The following is a 13,477-nucleotide window of genomic DNA, read 5'->3' as shown; positions in this document are numbered from 1 at the left end:
TTTATGTTGTGTACTAAACACTTGTAATTAATTAATGTTAACAATCATAGCTAAAGAAGTAGATAAAGTGAGTTGAATATAAGACGCTATTTGTTTTCCGTCAAGTTCTACAATTACGGATCCCAGAACGAACTAAATAGTAGTGCTATTATGATTGTCTATTCCAAAGTATGATTTTTTGTTTCGAAAACGCAAATTCTTTAAAGCTTTTACTAACGAAAAGAAAGCAAGTATACAAAACTTTATATACAGGTCTATTAATAAGTCCGAATACCCTAAAGCTCATGGATCAGCGATAAGCTGAACGTTTCCGATGCAAAACATTGGAATACGATATCCGTGTTGGGCATAGCATAGATAGCCCATTTGCGAAGCTTTGGGCTTAACAACAAATAAACAAGAATAATTTTTAAGTGCAACATATATTTCATGTTAACTATTCTATTCTTTTTTTGCTCATTTTCATAAAAAACTAAATTTTTTGATGACTAGGCAACTGGATATGTGTATTTTATATAGAATACTCTGTTAATCCAATCTGGTCGCAAAACGACCTACTTTTATGAATTATTTTAACTGAAAAGACCGAAACCTGAGAAAATGAAAATTACACTCTGGAGGTATTCGTAGATACTTTCTTGATGGAATTCTGGATAAATAACAACCAAATTTTATTTTGTTTATTTTTGGCATTTCTCTTGATACATTTCAATACATTGATTTAATATATTTCTAATAAACTATGTTAACAGATGAATTATATTAATTTCGTTCTTTAGTCATCAGTTTTGAATCGATGGTAATTTGAAAAAGATCTCTTACTTAAGCCTCACTTACAGACTTCACGCTACAAGATATGTTGCTCTTAAAAATCCAGATTGAGAAGAAACTTCTGCTCAGTTTAGTGCCTTATTTACAGACTTTACGCTGCAAAGTGTGGTACTTCACGCTACAAGGTGTGGTGCTGTAAAAATGCACGCAAAGGTTGAAAGAAAAGTAAACAAAGTAAAAAGAATCAAGCAGACTCTATCAATCACCATTGCTGCAAATTTCCATTCGTTTATAATCTCAGTAGCTTCGTCTTCGGTCTTCAAACGACTGGTAATAAAACGGAGTTCACGAAGAATGGCACTTATTTCTCTCCGTGTAACTGCACATGAGTGATTGGTCACAGCTTCTTCACTTGTACGAACTGACAAAAAGCTAGATGTACTATTACGAAACCGGAGGTCATCATCAATGTCTAACACATTGGCTATCAAGCTCCTGGAAGATCGCTCCATCTTCTCCAACTCTTTCCTTTTACTGTTGCAAAAAACATGGCGAGAGTTCTTCTTTCGTCCAGGGCGATTCATTCGAAGGATCCACGGAAGCCACTTTAAAAAGACTGTTTTGATCTGCAAAAGAAGATAAAACATAAGCTAAGTAAAACAAGTATTCAAAAATATTTATCTAACTTTTTAAATTTGTTTTTGTATGCGTTGAAGTAATAAAGAAAAAACGCAATTAGAATACTTTTAATATAAGTCTTGATTTTATATTTCCGGCACGTGTAGTTAAATCTCCATTTAGCGAATAGAGTTTAGTCTTGAACTTGAATTACTTATTTTGCGATTTTTTCCATTTTAAAATATTTCCTTTTAAGGTCTGAATAAAACTAACGATATTCACATTCAGTACAAAATCCAAAGAAAATGATTAAAAATAACTTAAATTTACATTTTCAGTTGTTTTGTCGAACGATTTCACATAAAATAGAGCATTAGATCTTTAAATTTTCATTACTAAAGGTACTTCATACGACTTTTGGATAAACGGCCAATTCAGAAATATGGATTATACTGCGAATTGCATATTGAGTTTCTAGATGAAAGCGTAGGATGATTTAAAAATAGTTGTAGTACTAATAGGACTGCCAATTTTTTTACAGTCGAAGGTCTTTCATGATGATCTTATTTGTGGGCTTGAAGATGGTCAAAGAAACCAGCTCGAATTCAGTATATTCTATTACAGACTGAGCACGTGTTTTCGAGTAGGACTAGTGGTCCTGAAGTGGTGATCTGTTTTCTCTTCTGTTGTAATCACACTGTTCCAAGGTGTTGAGATCCTTGCAATAGACTCCTTCTCCATGTAAGTGGTCATGAATAATAGTTTTCCTTCTTCGTGTTCATCTTGAGGTCATTCTTGTGGAGTTGAGTCTGGTGTAAGACATTCGGACGACGTGTCAGGCCTAGTGAAGTTGTTGTCAGGTGGTCATCGCTTCTAAGAAGATGCTAATGTTGATGATTCTGTATTCTGACTGTATTCGAAATATCTTCTGCAGGTAGTGTTGATGAAACGTCTCCTTCTTCTTAAGGTTTTTCCCGTACGTTGTTCACGTATAAGCTCTGTTAAAGCTAATTGAAGATCATAACTGCTTGATAAGCCAAGATATTCTTTCCGGAACTGACGTTACAATTTTCAAATTCTCCTTTTCTCAGATGACCGTAATTGTACATTTGAGGCGATGTTATCTTTCACAGATAAATGACTTTTTAGGTGTAGGAAACATTCAGCCTTCTCCAAACTATCTCCCTAGATCGAAATTGCTAAAGTTACGGGCTATCAAATGCTCGATGGAGGAGGACCTATGTTTTTTTGGTGTTAAACGCTAGTCCAGTTTTCTTGTAAAACGTTAACATTTACCTGGAGACCTGTTTCTGAGTGAACAAACATTACATTATTGTCAACGTTTTGGAACTGGTGACTGAAGTAGGGATGGACCTTGCTGTGGATCTCAGTTAGCAGAGGTTAAATAATTTACAATTTATTCGGTATTTCAGCTCCACCCTAACCGAAAGGCCTGGCATGGCCAGGTGGTTACGGCAATCGACTCGGAATCTGAGGATATTTGGTTCGAATCCCCGGCACAACAAACATGATCGCCCTTTCAGCAATGGGGGCGCTAGAATGTTACGATCAATACCACTATTCATTAATAAAAGAGTAAACCAAAAGTAGCTTACTCTAGTCTTACACTGCTAAATTAGGGACCACTAGCGCAGATAACCTCATGTATTTATGAGCGAAAGTCAAAATCAAACAAGCCAACCTCAACTGAGAACTTGATGATGGTCATATGTAGCATCGAGAACAAGTTGCAACCTTGCCTGACTCCCATGTTAACTTGAAAGGTGTTTGTGTTTGATTTAGTGAAAATATGTCGATTAACTTTTTCCAAGTGCTTTCACACAAAAAATACGTGTTTAGAAATAATGTAAAATATGCATAGAAACACTTTCCGCTGTATGTATTAAGACAATATTAGTTTCTATGTTAAAAATGGTTTATGCTTTTTGAAATATTCATTAAAACACTTAGATTATTTAAGACCCCTCCTTCCAGTAGCACAACGGTATGTCTGTGGATTTACTACGCTATCAACTGGTTTTCGATACCAATGGGGGGAAGAACACAGATATCATAAACAAAATAGAAATAGTTTATTGGAATTTTAGTAAATTATTGTTTGCTTGATCCAGATATTCACACATATCTACACCATTGTGCAAATTAATTGAAACAAATGGTCATTTTACAATATTTTCAGCATGGCGGCCGGTGTAGGCTCGCTAGACTCGCTGATTTCCTTTAATAGTCATTTTTTTCACACAGACGGCGTCGTCAGCTGTGTTTTGCAGTACGATCGAGTTATTTTTGTGATGTATGACGAAATTTTGAGGAATATTACGACATTCGAAATTGTGTTAGAAGGGCAAGGAAACCAGTCAAAAAACAACTTCTTACCAACTCAGTGAAGAAAAAACGGTATCAATGGGGTCTGAAATACAAGAACTGGACGCAAGAACAATGGAGGAAGGTGTTATTCAGTGACGAGACTCATTTCTTCGTATAGGGTCAAAGAAATCTGCGTGTTTGCAGATCTCCAGGTGAGAAACTTCCAGAATCTCACATCAATCAGTTTGTAAAACATCCCTTGAAGAAGATGTTTTGGGGATTTTTCAGTTACTATGGTGTCGGAGGCTTACATATCGTAGAAAGTATGATGCGAGGACCACAGTACATCGAAGTTTTGCAGAGAAGAGTCGTTCCAGAATTGAAAAAGAGATTTCTAGGTGAATCTGGCATTTTTCAGCAAGATCTGGCTTCGTGCCACACATCAAAACTTGTGAAGAATTTTATGACTACAACGCGAATAAAGATGCTGGACTTGCCTGGAAACTCTACGGACTTAAATCCTATTGAAAAATCTTCGGGCGATTTGTAAAGAAACACTTCGGGGAAAGGACTTTACTACGAAAGATAAGCTAATTGAGGCCAAAATTAGTAAAGATTGCAGTCAACTCGTGGACTCGATGCCAAAGCGGATTAATGATCTTCTGAAAAATAAAGGCGGTCATATCATGTATTAATTTGTGAGTAATTTTTGGATTCTCAGAAATAAAACGCAAAGAAAATTGAAAAACTTCGTAATTTTTCGTCTTGTTTCAATTAATTTGCATAAGGGTGTACTAACGTAATCAACAGTAGTTGGCATTAGCAAAAAAAACCTATAAACGTTTGTATTAAAAAATAAACAAAGGAGGCACTTTTCCATTAGAGATCTTTTTATAAACATCTGAAAAAAATCGGTATTTATTTAAAAAGAGTAGTTATTAGAGGAAGAAGTATGTCATATCCAAATGTACGGGTACGAGTTTCAGATAGAAAACATCTATTCCTTCTTTACAAAGTATGTGTATTCCCTGATACAGTGCAAGAACAGATTATACATGATTCAATCAAATAATAAGCCAGTAAGCATTTCTTCAAGATAACTGATTAAAACACCTTGGTTTTTAGAGCTAAGTTTGAGGGCTTATAATGTTAAATGTTTGTTTTATTTGTTTTTTGAATTTTCACAAAGCTACTCGAGGGCTATCTTCGCTAGCCGTCCTTAATTTAGCAGTGTAAGACTAGAGGGAAGGCAGCTAGTCATCACCACTCATCGCCAACTCCTGAACTACTCTTTTACCAACGAATAGAGGCATTGACCGTCAAATTATAAAGTCCCAACGGCTGAAAGGGCGAATATGTTTGGTGCGATGGAGATTCGAACCCGCGACTTTCAGGTTACGAGTCGAACGCCTTAACTCACCTGACCATGCCGGGCCATATATAATGTTAAATATCAGCTTTCGCTACCCCCAATGGGCAGAATGTAGATAGCCCATTGTATAGCTTTGTGTTGAACAGAAAAGCAAACAAATAAATCTACGGTGTTTTGCCTGTTTAGAAGTGTGAAAACTTTGTAAAACTTTCAAGTAACGCAACTAGTTGTTAGAATACGTATATCTAGTTCACAGATCAACGAAAGTCTTTAAAAAGTCGTTTATAGACGACTTGTACGCCTATGTAATTAGTGTTTTTTTTAGTAATTTAGTTAAACAGAGTGGTTTGTAAATATACTTACACACTGAGGCATCGCATGAGTGTCGGAGTTCCGATGGTGATAGTTAAGTACAACCACAGTCATCACTACAGAAAAAGCTACCATGATCATTGTACAAGCAAAGTATGTCCCTGGTTTCAAGAGAAGAAAAATAAAAATACCAAACAACCTTTCTAAGATGTGGAATAAATTACACGTCAGATGTAGTTAACAAAGAAGTAACTATGTTATTTTTAAATTATATTTTCTATTTCCTATGTCATGTTGTCGTATTTAGCTAGAATTTTAATAAGAGTTCAAGAAATTTGTCTTCGTCACATGATAGATGAGGCTAAAGAATCTTTCACGTGTATTATTGGATGAAAGAAAAGTGAACTGGTCTTATTGGCCAGTTAAACATATTGGTTTTTCTGTTAAAACATTTTTAGAACTACTATCACGTGACTGAATTGTACACACAACAGTGTACTTTAAACACCGATATTACATGTGTTTAACGCAACAGGGTTCCAATCTAAAAATCTCTGATCAACATAAACATTTTTTGTATAAAAGTAAAATAAAGACATTAGATATACGTTTTTCATTTTATCAAACAAATTTAGAGCTTAACCTAGCAAAAGTGATCCGTTTCTCAGTTCTATTATATTTGAATGCAAACGGAACGCTTTTCTAATACGTTTTTTCGTTTCCATTATCCTAATTTATCACACAAAAATCAATTCTAATAGGCCTAAACTGTTACGTTAAAGTTTAGCACAAATGTGATATTTTCAAAGTACTTTTTCAATCAAAGTTTGTATCATACTGAACAACGTTATTTTCATTTCAAACATTTGTTTAGACATAATTTTTTGCAGTTGTTTTTTTTTTTTAAAACAGAAAAGAATTACAAGTTGTCATTAACAAAATTATTAGCTTCGTTTTGAGCTAACTTCTTCAAACCGTTAAAACGTGTGTATTTGAAAATGATCGTACCATTGTTCGAAACATCATCTATTTTACAAAATGATCTTCCTTACTGTAAAAGCTATAACTTGGAATAAAATAAAATTGTTGTTCCAAATAAGAAACTTTCATAAAAATTGTTTGTGCTGATTATTTCCGGATTTACTCTTCCATTAGAAAATACCCCATTAAATAAAGAAAGCAACCTACCGATGATCGATACCGCGTCAGATGTTGGTGGAAGTGTTTGAGCCAATTGCAACATGAACACCGTTAAAGAAAGCAGGATGGTAACACCTAAAAGAAGTTTAGAAATTAACATTATCTTTATATGATAAACAACTTGTGTCAAATACACTAGCATGAAATTAAATGCACCCAAAAGCTGAAACTTGAAAGCCACGTGATCAAGTTTATTTAAAAATACATAATAGAATATGGTGGCTTTTTTTTTAGCTTCAATCAATCGAAGTATCGAGTGAGAGTGTCTTTTCATGCATATTTTAATTATATAGAATTGTCAGTTAGCGATTCACTTACAGTAAGTGAAATATACTGTATAAAAACAATTGTAAACAAACTACTGAGCATGAAACTTTAAGTGATATTGCTTTGTTTGCTGAACAACAGTTTTTAACTCTGAAAGCAACATCAATTTAAAATTCTTGAACAAGCAAAACCTCTTCCCGTAAAGTTAATTATTTTGTCATTTGCACGATAAAAGGACAGTTGATTGATCGTTGAGTAATTTTATTTTAAACCAGAAACAGTTTATCATTAATGACTACATTGACTCTAGGTTTAAAAAAAAAAATGTTTGTAATTTGTAAGTTTCTTCTAACAAATAACTAAAAGAACAATTCGAGACGAATTAAATTTAAACAGTCAGATACAGAGCAATGCTGTTAGATGTGTGAAAAAAAAGGTTTCATTCTTTTTCGGGTTTGTTGTTCCTTCTTTACAAGTCTTCTTCAATATGTTTTATATAGAACTGTTTCATTTAATCAATACGTGTAATGAATAAGATCTACTTTTGAGACTATAATGTGAGAGATTAGTAATATGTGATAGGTACTACTCAATTCATTTCCATATTTAATTAGAGTGCCACCCAGCTTAAGTCGTTATATTCTGAGATTCACTTCAAAATACATTGGTTTCAAATAAAAGGACATCGGGGCCTAGTGAAGTAAAAACATGTTATAAATTTGTTTGTTGATAAGCAAAAAGCTACCTAATTGTCTATCAATGCTTTGCCCAGATTTTTAATATTATAAATACCCAGACTTTCCGTTGAGTCACTGGGGAGCCATTTAACAACAAAGATGTTTGAATGTCTTTTAATATTGAAACATTTGGCCTCATGAATATATTTACAATAAGCTAAACGTTACAATTTACGAATATACCAATGAATGCCAAAGTATCTGATTTGTAAAGTCAGTTAACAACAAAATATGACTTGATGAAGACTCAGTTATGCTCGAGATGTTTGGTCTAAGTTCCATAAGGCAAAATCAAAGTGATCGACGTTATGGATGTACTACTTTAGACCCAAATATGAGAATGAAAAAAAAATCATTTAATAAAGAAATGTATGGTTTGCTAACTGTGGTAATCAGTGTTGAATATTGATCTGATAAAGGTATTAAAAACAGGACAGTCACTCACGATCAACAAATAGTTATTGATGAATCATGTGGCCTGTTAAAGACATTAGTGAATAGCAGACTCGCTTATACGAACATGTAACATATTAGTTTCCTACTAATTAATGATGAATGTTGATCTGATGAAGGTACCATAAAAACAATAACCAGTCACAGTCACTAAATAGTTATCGATGAATTATCTCTTGAAGACATCGGTAGATAACAAATTCTCTGACACGAACATCTAACATTTTTTGTTTCCAAGAGGTTCATAAGGATTAACTTACTACTTATATTAAGGACTCAAGTGTTAATCTATCTTTAATGTTATCTCTTCAGTCAATACTAAGGGACAAATATGGTTAGTAGATTTATTCCATAACACATTAACTGACGTTTTAAAAGGGTTTGAAAAACTACAGCTTATCAAAAGTATAATGTTACGGCAACTACCAAGGATTTGTTCCTCTTTTGTTGAGGTTGAAATAGAAATCATCAAAGAATGAGGCCTAATATTTATAGGTGGTCATACTTCAGAGTTTACAGATATATATAAGAATACAGACACTATTGAAACAGCTCGTACCTGCAAAAAACAGACAGTGAGTGACAAAGTTCTAGCACTACGAACCCATCTGATTGTGCGAGTTTCGTATTCCAAAATAAGCTTTTCAGAGCATACAAACAGAACCTTACGTGTTTTTTTTTAATTGTGTTCAGCTATATCCTTTATCTATTTGTGAACGTTGTTCCAGAATAAGTTTTATTTTTGTTGAGACCGTCTTAACTCGTACGGGATTACTAGCATTGAAACAGTTAGAATAAAACTTATGAAGTTTAATATAAACTTTAGTTTTTTGCTCGATATTCTGTATCAACGAAAGTTTAAGGCAGTAAAAGACTGCACTCGAGTGCAACTAAAAGTTAAATATTTATTTAGTATCGCTCCTTGCTCATCTCTTAGAACAGTCTCCAGGCCATACACTATTGATGAATAATCCAACTATTTGCATCAGATATATTAAGTCACGTGACAATGCGATGAAACGATAGACGGATTACTAAGTTGCTGTTCATATTTAGATTGTTGGGTCTGTTTTATAATATAAACGGTACGGTAAAGAGCAATCATAAGGCTAGCCGGAATAAATATTTAATATATGCTTTTTTCCTTAAGGATTTTACAATAGCATCGTGAAACAAAATAAAAATAATTTTATTGCGCTATATTGTCGGATTTACAGCGCTTAAATCAGGGACTCGATTCCCCTTGGTGGACTCAGCAAATAGCCCAATGTGGTTTTGCTATTAAGAAAACACACACACACGCTATATTGTAAATTATGGCTTATTTCAGAAGACTTCGATTTCTTTTGCTATACATCGTTTGAAGAAAGAAACAATTTTTTTAATCTCTTCTATTCTATTTTCCCCAAAATAAAGCTATTGTCTTAAATTAATTTGTTTATTATTCAGTTCGAGAGTTAGAAATTGTCACAACGTTATTTTCTTGAGAGCTAGACTCTCCAAAGGATATTATGTTATGAAGTTTATACGAATGCTCATGATTTCTGAGAAGTAGACTCTTCAAATGATATTATATTATACAATCTCATGCTTTCTGAAAAACTATGATCTCCAAATAATATCATATTATAGAATCTCATGCTTTCTGAGAACTATTCTCTCCAAATGATATTATATTTTAAAATATCATGCTTTCTGAGAACTAGACTTTCCAAATAATGTTATGTTATAAACTTTTACGAAATTTTATACATGGTTAGGTTTAATGTTTTTAAAGAATCTTATATATGCATATAAAACATAGTGCAAAACATTTTATTGAGTTTTCTTCACAGCGTGCCGTATAATTGGCTCCAAACAATACATTACTAACAAAACTTACATTAAAAAATAAATCTGGCAAACGTTTTATTACAGCTTCCCTAGTTAGAATAACATTGTTTGCTGATTTGTATTAGTAATATATATATGCTGTATTAATTTTCAATAACAAAATAATAAAGGTCTTGTATGACATGAGGACATTTGCTCCTGCTTAATCAGGAGAGGAGTAGGAAGATTTTTAAGGAGAGATCTCAGTACTTGTGTTTTTTAAAATTGATTATAATAGGATACGACATCATTGTTTTATCTTTGTCTAATTTATTAAATTATCTCTAACGGTACTTCAATTTATTTATTTTATTTTACTACTCGTAATAAGGAAGTTTAGATGTATTCCAAAATGGCGAGGTGGTTAAAGTGCTCGACTCCTAACCTGCGGGTCGCAGGTTCAAATCTCCGTCACAACAAACATGGTCGCCCTTTCAGTCGTAGGGGCATTATAATATGACGACCAATACCCCTTTTCCTTGGTTAAAGAATAGCCCACGAGTTGATGATGCTTAGCTGCGTTCCCTCTACTCTTGCACTGTTAAATTAGCCCTCGTATAATTTTGTGCGAAAATTCAAAATAAACTAACAGTTTAGGTGCAGAGACACATAACATATATCTATAGAACATTCCACACATAACAGTAATGGGAGATATATATACATTTTAGAATGAGAGTGGTATTTTATTAAACCAATCCTAAGAATATAATACGATACCAAACATGTCAGCAGCCAGGGGTTTAAAGCGCTTGATTCGCAGCTGGGCTGTAGCAGGTTCGAATTCCTTTCTCACCAAACATGCTCGCCCTATCATCCGTGGGGGTGTTATAATGCGATTGTCAATTCCACTATTTGTTTGCAAAAAAGAGTAGCCCAAGAGTTGGCGGTGGGTGGTGATGACTAGGCTGCATTTCCTCTAGTCTTTCACTGCTAAATTACGGACAGCTAGGACAGACATCCCGCGTGTAGCTTTGTACTAGTTTCAAAAAGCTAGTAAGGAGTGTGTTTTTTAAGACAACTGGGTGTGAATCCTCGGGATCACAGATCGCACGTGCTAGTCAAGAGGCCACGCCCGTCGCCACATCTATAGAAAAGAGAGCTAATTTAACAATATCTTTTTCTCTGGTTGGTCGGAGCCGAAACTCTTTGATCCAAATCGTAGCCGAGGTTAAGACTAAGCGTTAAATCAATTCATTATGGTTTGTTTGTTTGTCTTTGAATTTCGCGTAAAGCTTTGTTTGTTAGTTTGTCTTTGAATTTCGCATAAAGCTTTGTTTGTTAGTTTGTCTTTGAATTTCGCATAAAGCTACTCGAGGCCTATCTGTGCTCTTTGTCCCTAATTTAGCAGTGCAAGACTAAAGGGAAGGCAGTTAGTCATCACCACCCACCGCCAACTCTTGGCCTACTCTTTTACCAACGAATAGTGGGATTGACCGTCACATTATAACGCCCCCACGGCTGAAAGAGCGCGCATGTTTGGCGCGACGGGGATGCGAACCCGCGACCCTCAGATTACGAGTCGCAGGCCTTAACACGCTTTGCCATGCCGGGCCTTTCAATTCATTATGGCTCAATGATCGGTAGCCAATAAAATTATAAGGTATGACTCAACTCAGTGTGGTCAAACTTTCATAACCCCTTTTAGTCATTATGTCTTATCCCTGTTAATTACTGATATATGAGGCCATGACACGAGACCATTACACAGTCGAGACTTTTATTTGTATTATGTCATTGGAAACTACATTATGATTTTTTTTGGCCCTAATGGTTTGTCACACGCGCCCGATCAAATGCTTAAAGGAGAGAGTTTATTTGTTTGTAGTTAAGCTCAAAGCTATCTGTGCCATGCTTATCACAGATATCAAAACCACAGACTTACCGCAGAGCCATTGGAAGAGAATGAACTCAACATCATTTCTTTACCTACGTAGAATGTTTAAAATTTATACAACTAGGCCAAAAAAGAAAAGCAATGTCACTAATAAGACAGATAAACTAAAGTAAAAACTATAACTTGATATTAGTAATATGTATTCCCCCATATTGGAGAAAGCTGCAAAAATGCACAACGTCTGCATGATTTAGTCTCTATTTGCAAATCTAATGTGTGAAATAAAAGCAAACCTAAGAAGAAACTTAAAAAATTAGGATACGAGTGATAAAACTATATATCATCTAAATCCATTTATGAGAAGGTTGATACTTTTAATGAGACAAATAAAGTAAAAATAAAAATGAAAAAACAGACACGACAAAATCTTAAATATAACGTATGTTTAGATTGGAATATAGTAGTAGTACGTGCATTAAGTACGTCTACCTTTTTTATAATTTGACTTAATCGAGAGTTTACTGAATCAACTCTACATTTGAAGCTAAAAACATGCCTCTTATCAATAGCTACTACGAGAAATATCACGCGCTTGTCAAGACATCTAGGCCCAGCATGGCCAGGTGGTTAAGGCACTCCACTCGTAATCCGAGGGTCGCGGGTTCGAATCCCCGTCACACCAAACATTCTCGCCCTTTCAGCCGTGAGAGCGTTATAATGTGACGGTCAATCCCACTATTCGTTGGTAGAAGAGTAGCCCAAGAGTAGGCGGTGGGTGGTGATGACTAGTTGCCTTCTCTCTAGTCTTGCACTGCTAAATTAGGGACGGCTAGCGCACATAACGGTCATGTAGCTTTGCTCGAAATTCCAGACAAACAAACCCAAGATATTTAAATACCCCAGTTATCTTTCTACGTGAGATATATGCTTGTTTTTGTATCATATGGTAATAGATTTTTTAAAGTTAATCTCAGTAACAATGTTTAACGGTTTAGTAAGCGGAGACGTTTTTCTACTACCTATTCGAAACCAGTCTATTGTTAACAAACTTGACAGCTGAAGTGATAAGAGCTAAGTACAAAATTCAACCTTGTTGTCGATCGCAAGGAACTGTTATCCAAACACGTGACCTTCGTATTTAGACTCTTGCAAATAAAACGTCATATTTCCTGAAAAAATGGCGGATAAAAATTGCCAGGTTAAAGATATCCTAAACATTTCTCTTTTTTATTTTAAATATTTGAAAAAATGTATTTACTGCATTTTTTTCTTGTACTCAGTTTAACAAATCCCACTAACAGAATATAAAATATCAAATAATAATTTCGCAAATATCATAATAGAGTATTTTAAATATAGCTATATTCTGGTTGTATTTTGTCTTGTACTTTTTTAGAATTTCACGCATAAAGTTACGGAGTGCAGGCAGAACTCTAGTAGCTGCAGAAGAAATTGAAAAACAAAACAAATAAATTTACAATTTTGCAAAAATCACAGTTGAAGCCCAGAAGGTACGTTCTAATCGATGTAAATAAAGTAATGATGTACAATTATATCCAGACAGTGATCTTGCAGATTATCTATAGCGTCTGATGAAACTGTAAGAAAGAATTATTGAAAAAATAATTTGTTTTGTTTTGAATTTCGCGCAAAACAACACAAGGGCTAGCTACTTTTTTACCAACGAATAGTGGAATTGACGGTTACCTT

At 34.3% G+C, this 13,477-nt stretch overlaps 1 pseudogene across 1 annotated transcript in view; it reads right to left on the bottom strand.

The window, feature by feature from the left end:
- Positions 1-665: 665 nt before the first annotated feature.
- Positions 666-13,477, bottom strand: part of LOC143240432 (neuronal acetylcholine receptor subunit alpha-7-like) — a 78,613-nt pseudogene continuing 65,801 nt past the window's right edge. Inside the window, exons 7-9 of the transcript XR_013021759.1 lie at positions 6,590-6,676; positions 5,453-5,562; positions 666-1,397 (exon numbers count right to left, since the gene is read on the bottom strand). The product of XR_013021759.1 is annotated as a neuronal acetylcholine receptor subunit alpha-7-like (transcript). The remainder of the gene's footprint in view (positions 1,398-5,452; positions 5,563-6,589; positions 6,677-13,477) is intronic.

This window comes from Tachypleus tridentatus, chromosome 13 (genome assembly GCF_004210375.1).
Source record: "Tachypleus tridentatus isolate NWPU-2018 chromosome 13, ASM421037v1, whole genome shotgun sequence".
NCBI classification, from domain to species: domain Eukaryota; kingdom Metazoa; phylum Arthropoda; class Merostomata; order Xiphosura; family Limulidae; genus Tachypleus; species Tachypleus tridentatus.
The sequence above is the reverse complement of the archived record's forward strand: the minus strand, read 5'-3'. Positions and strand labels throughout refer to the sequence as shown.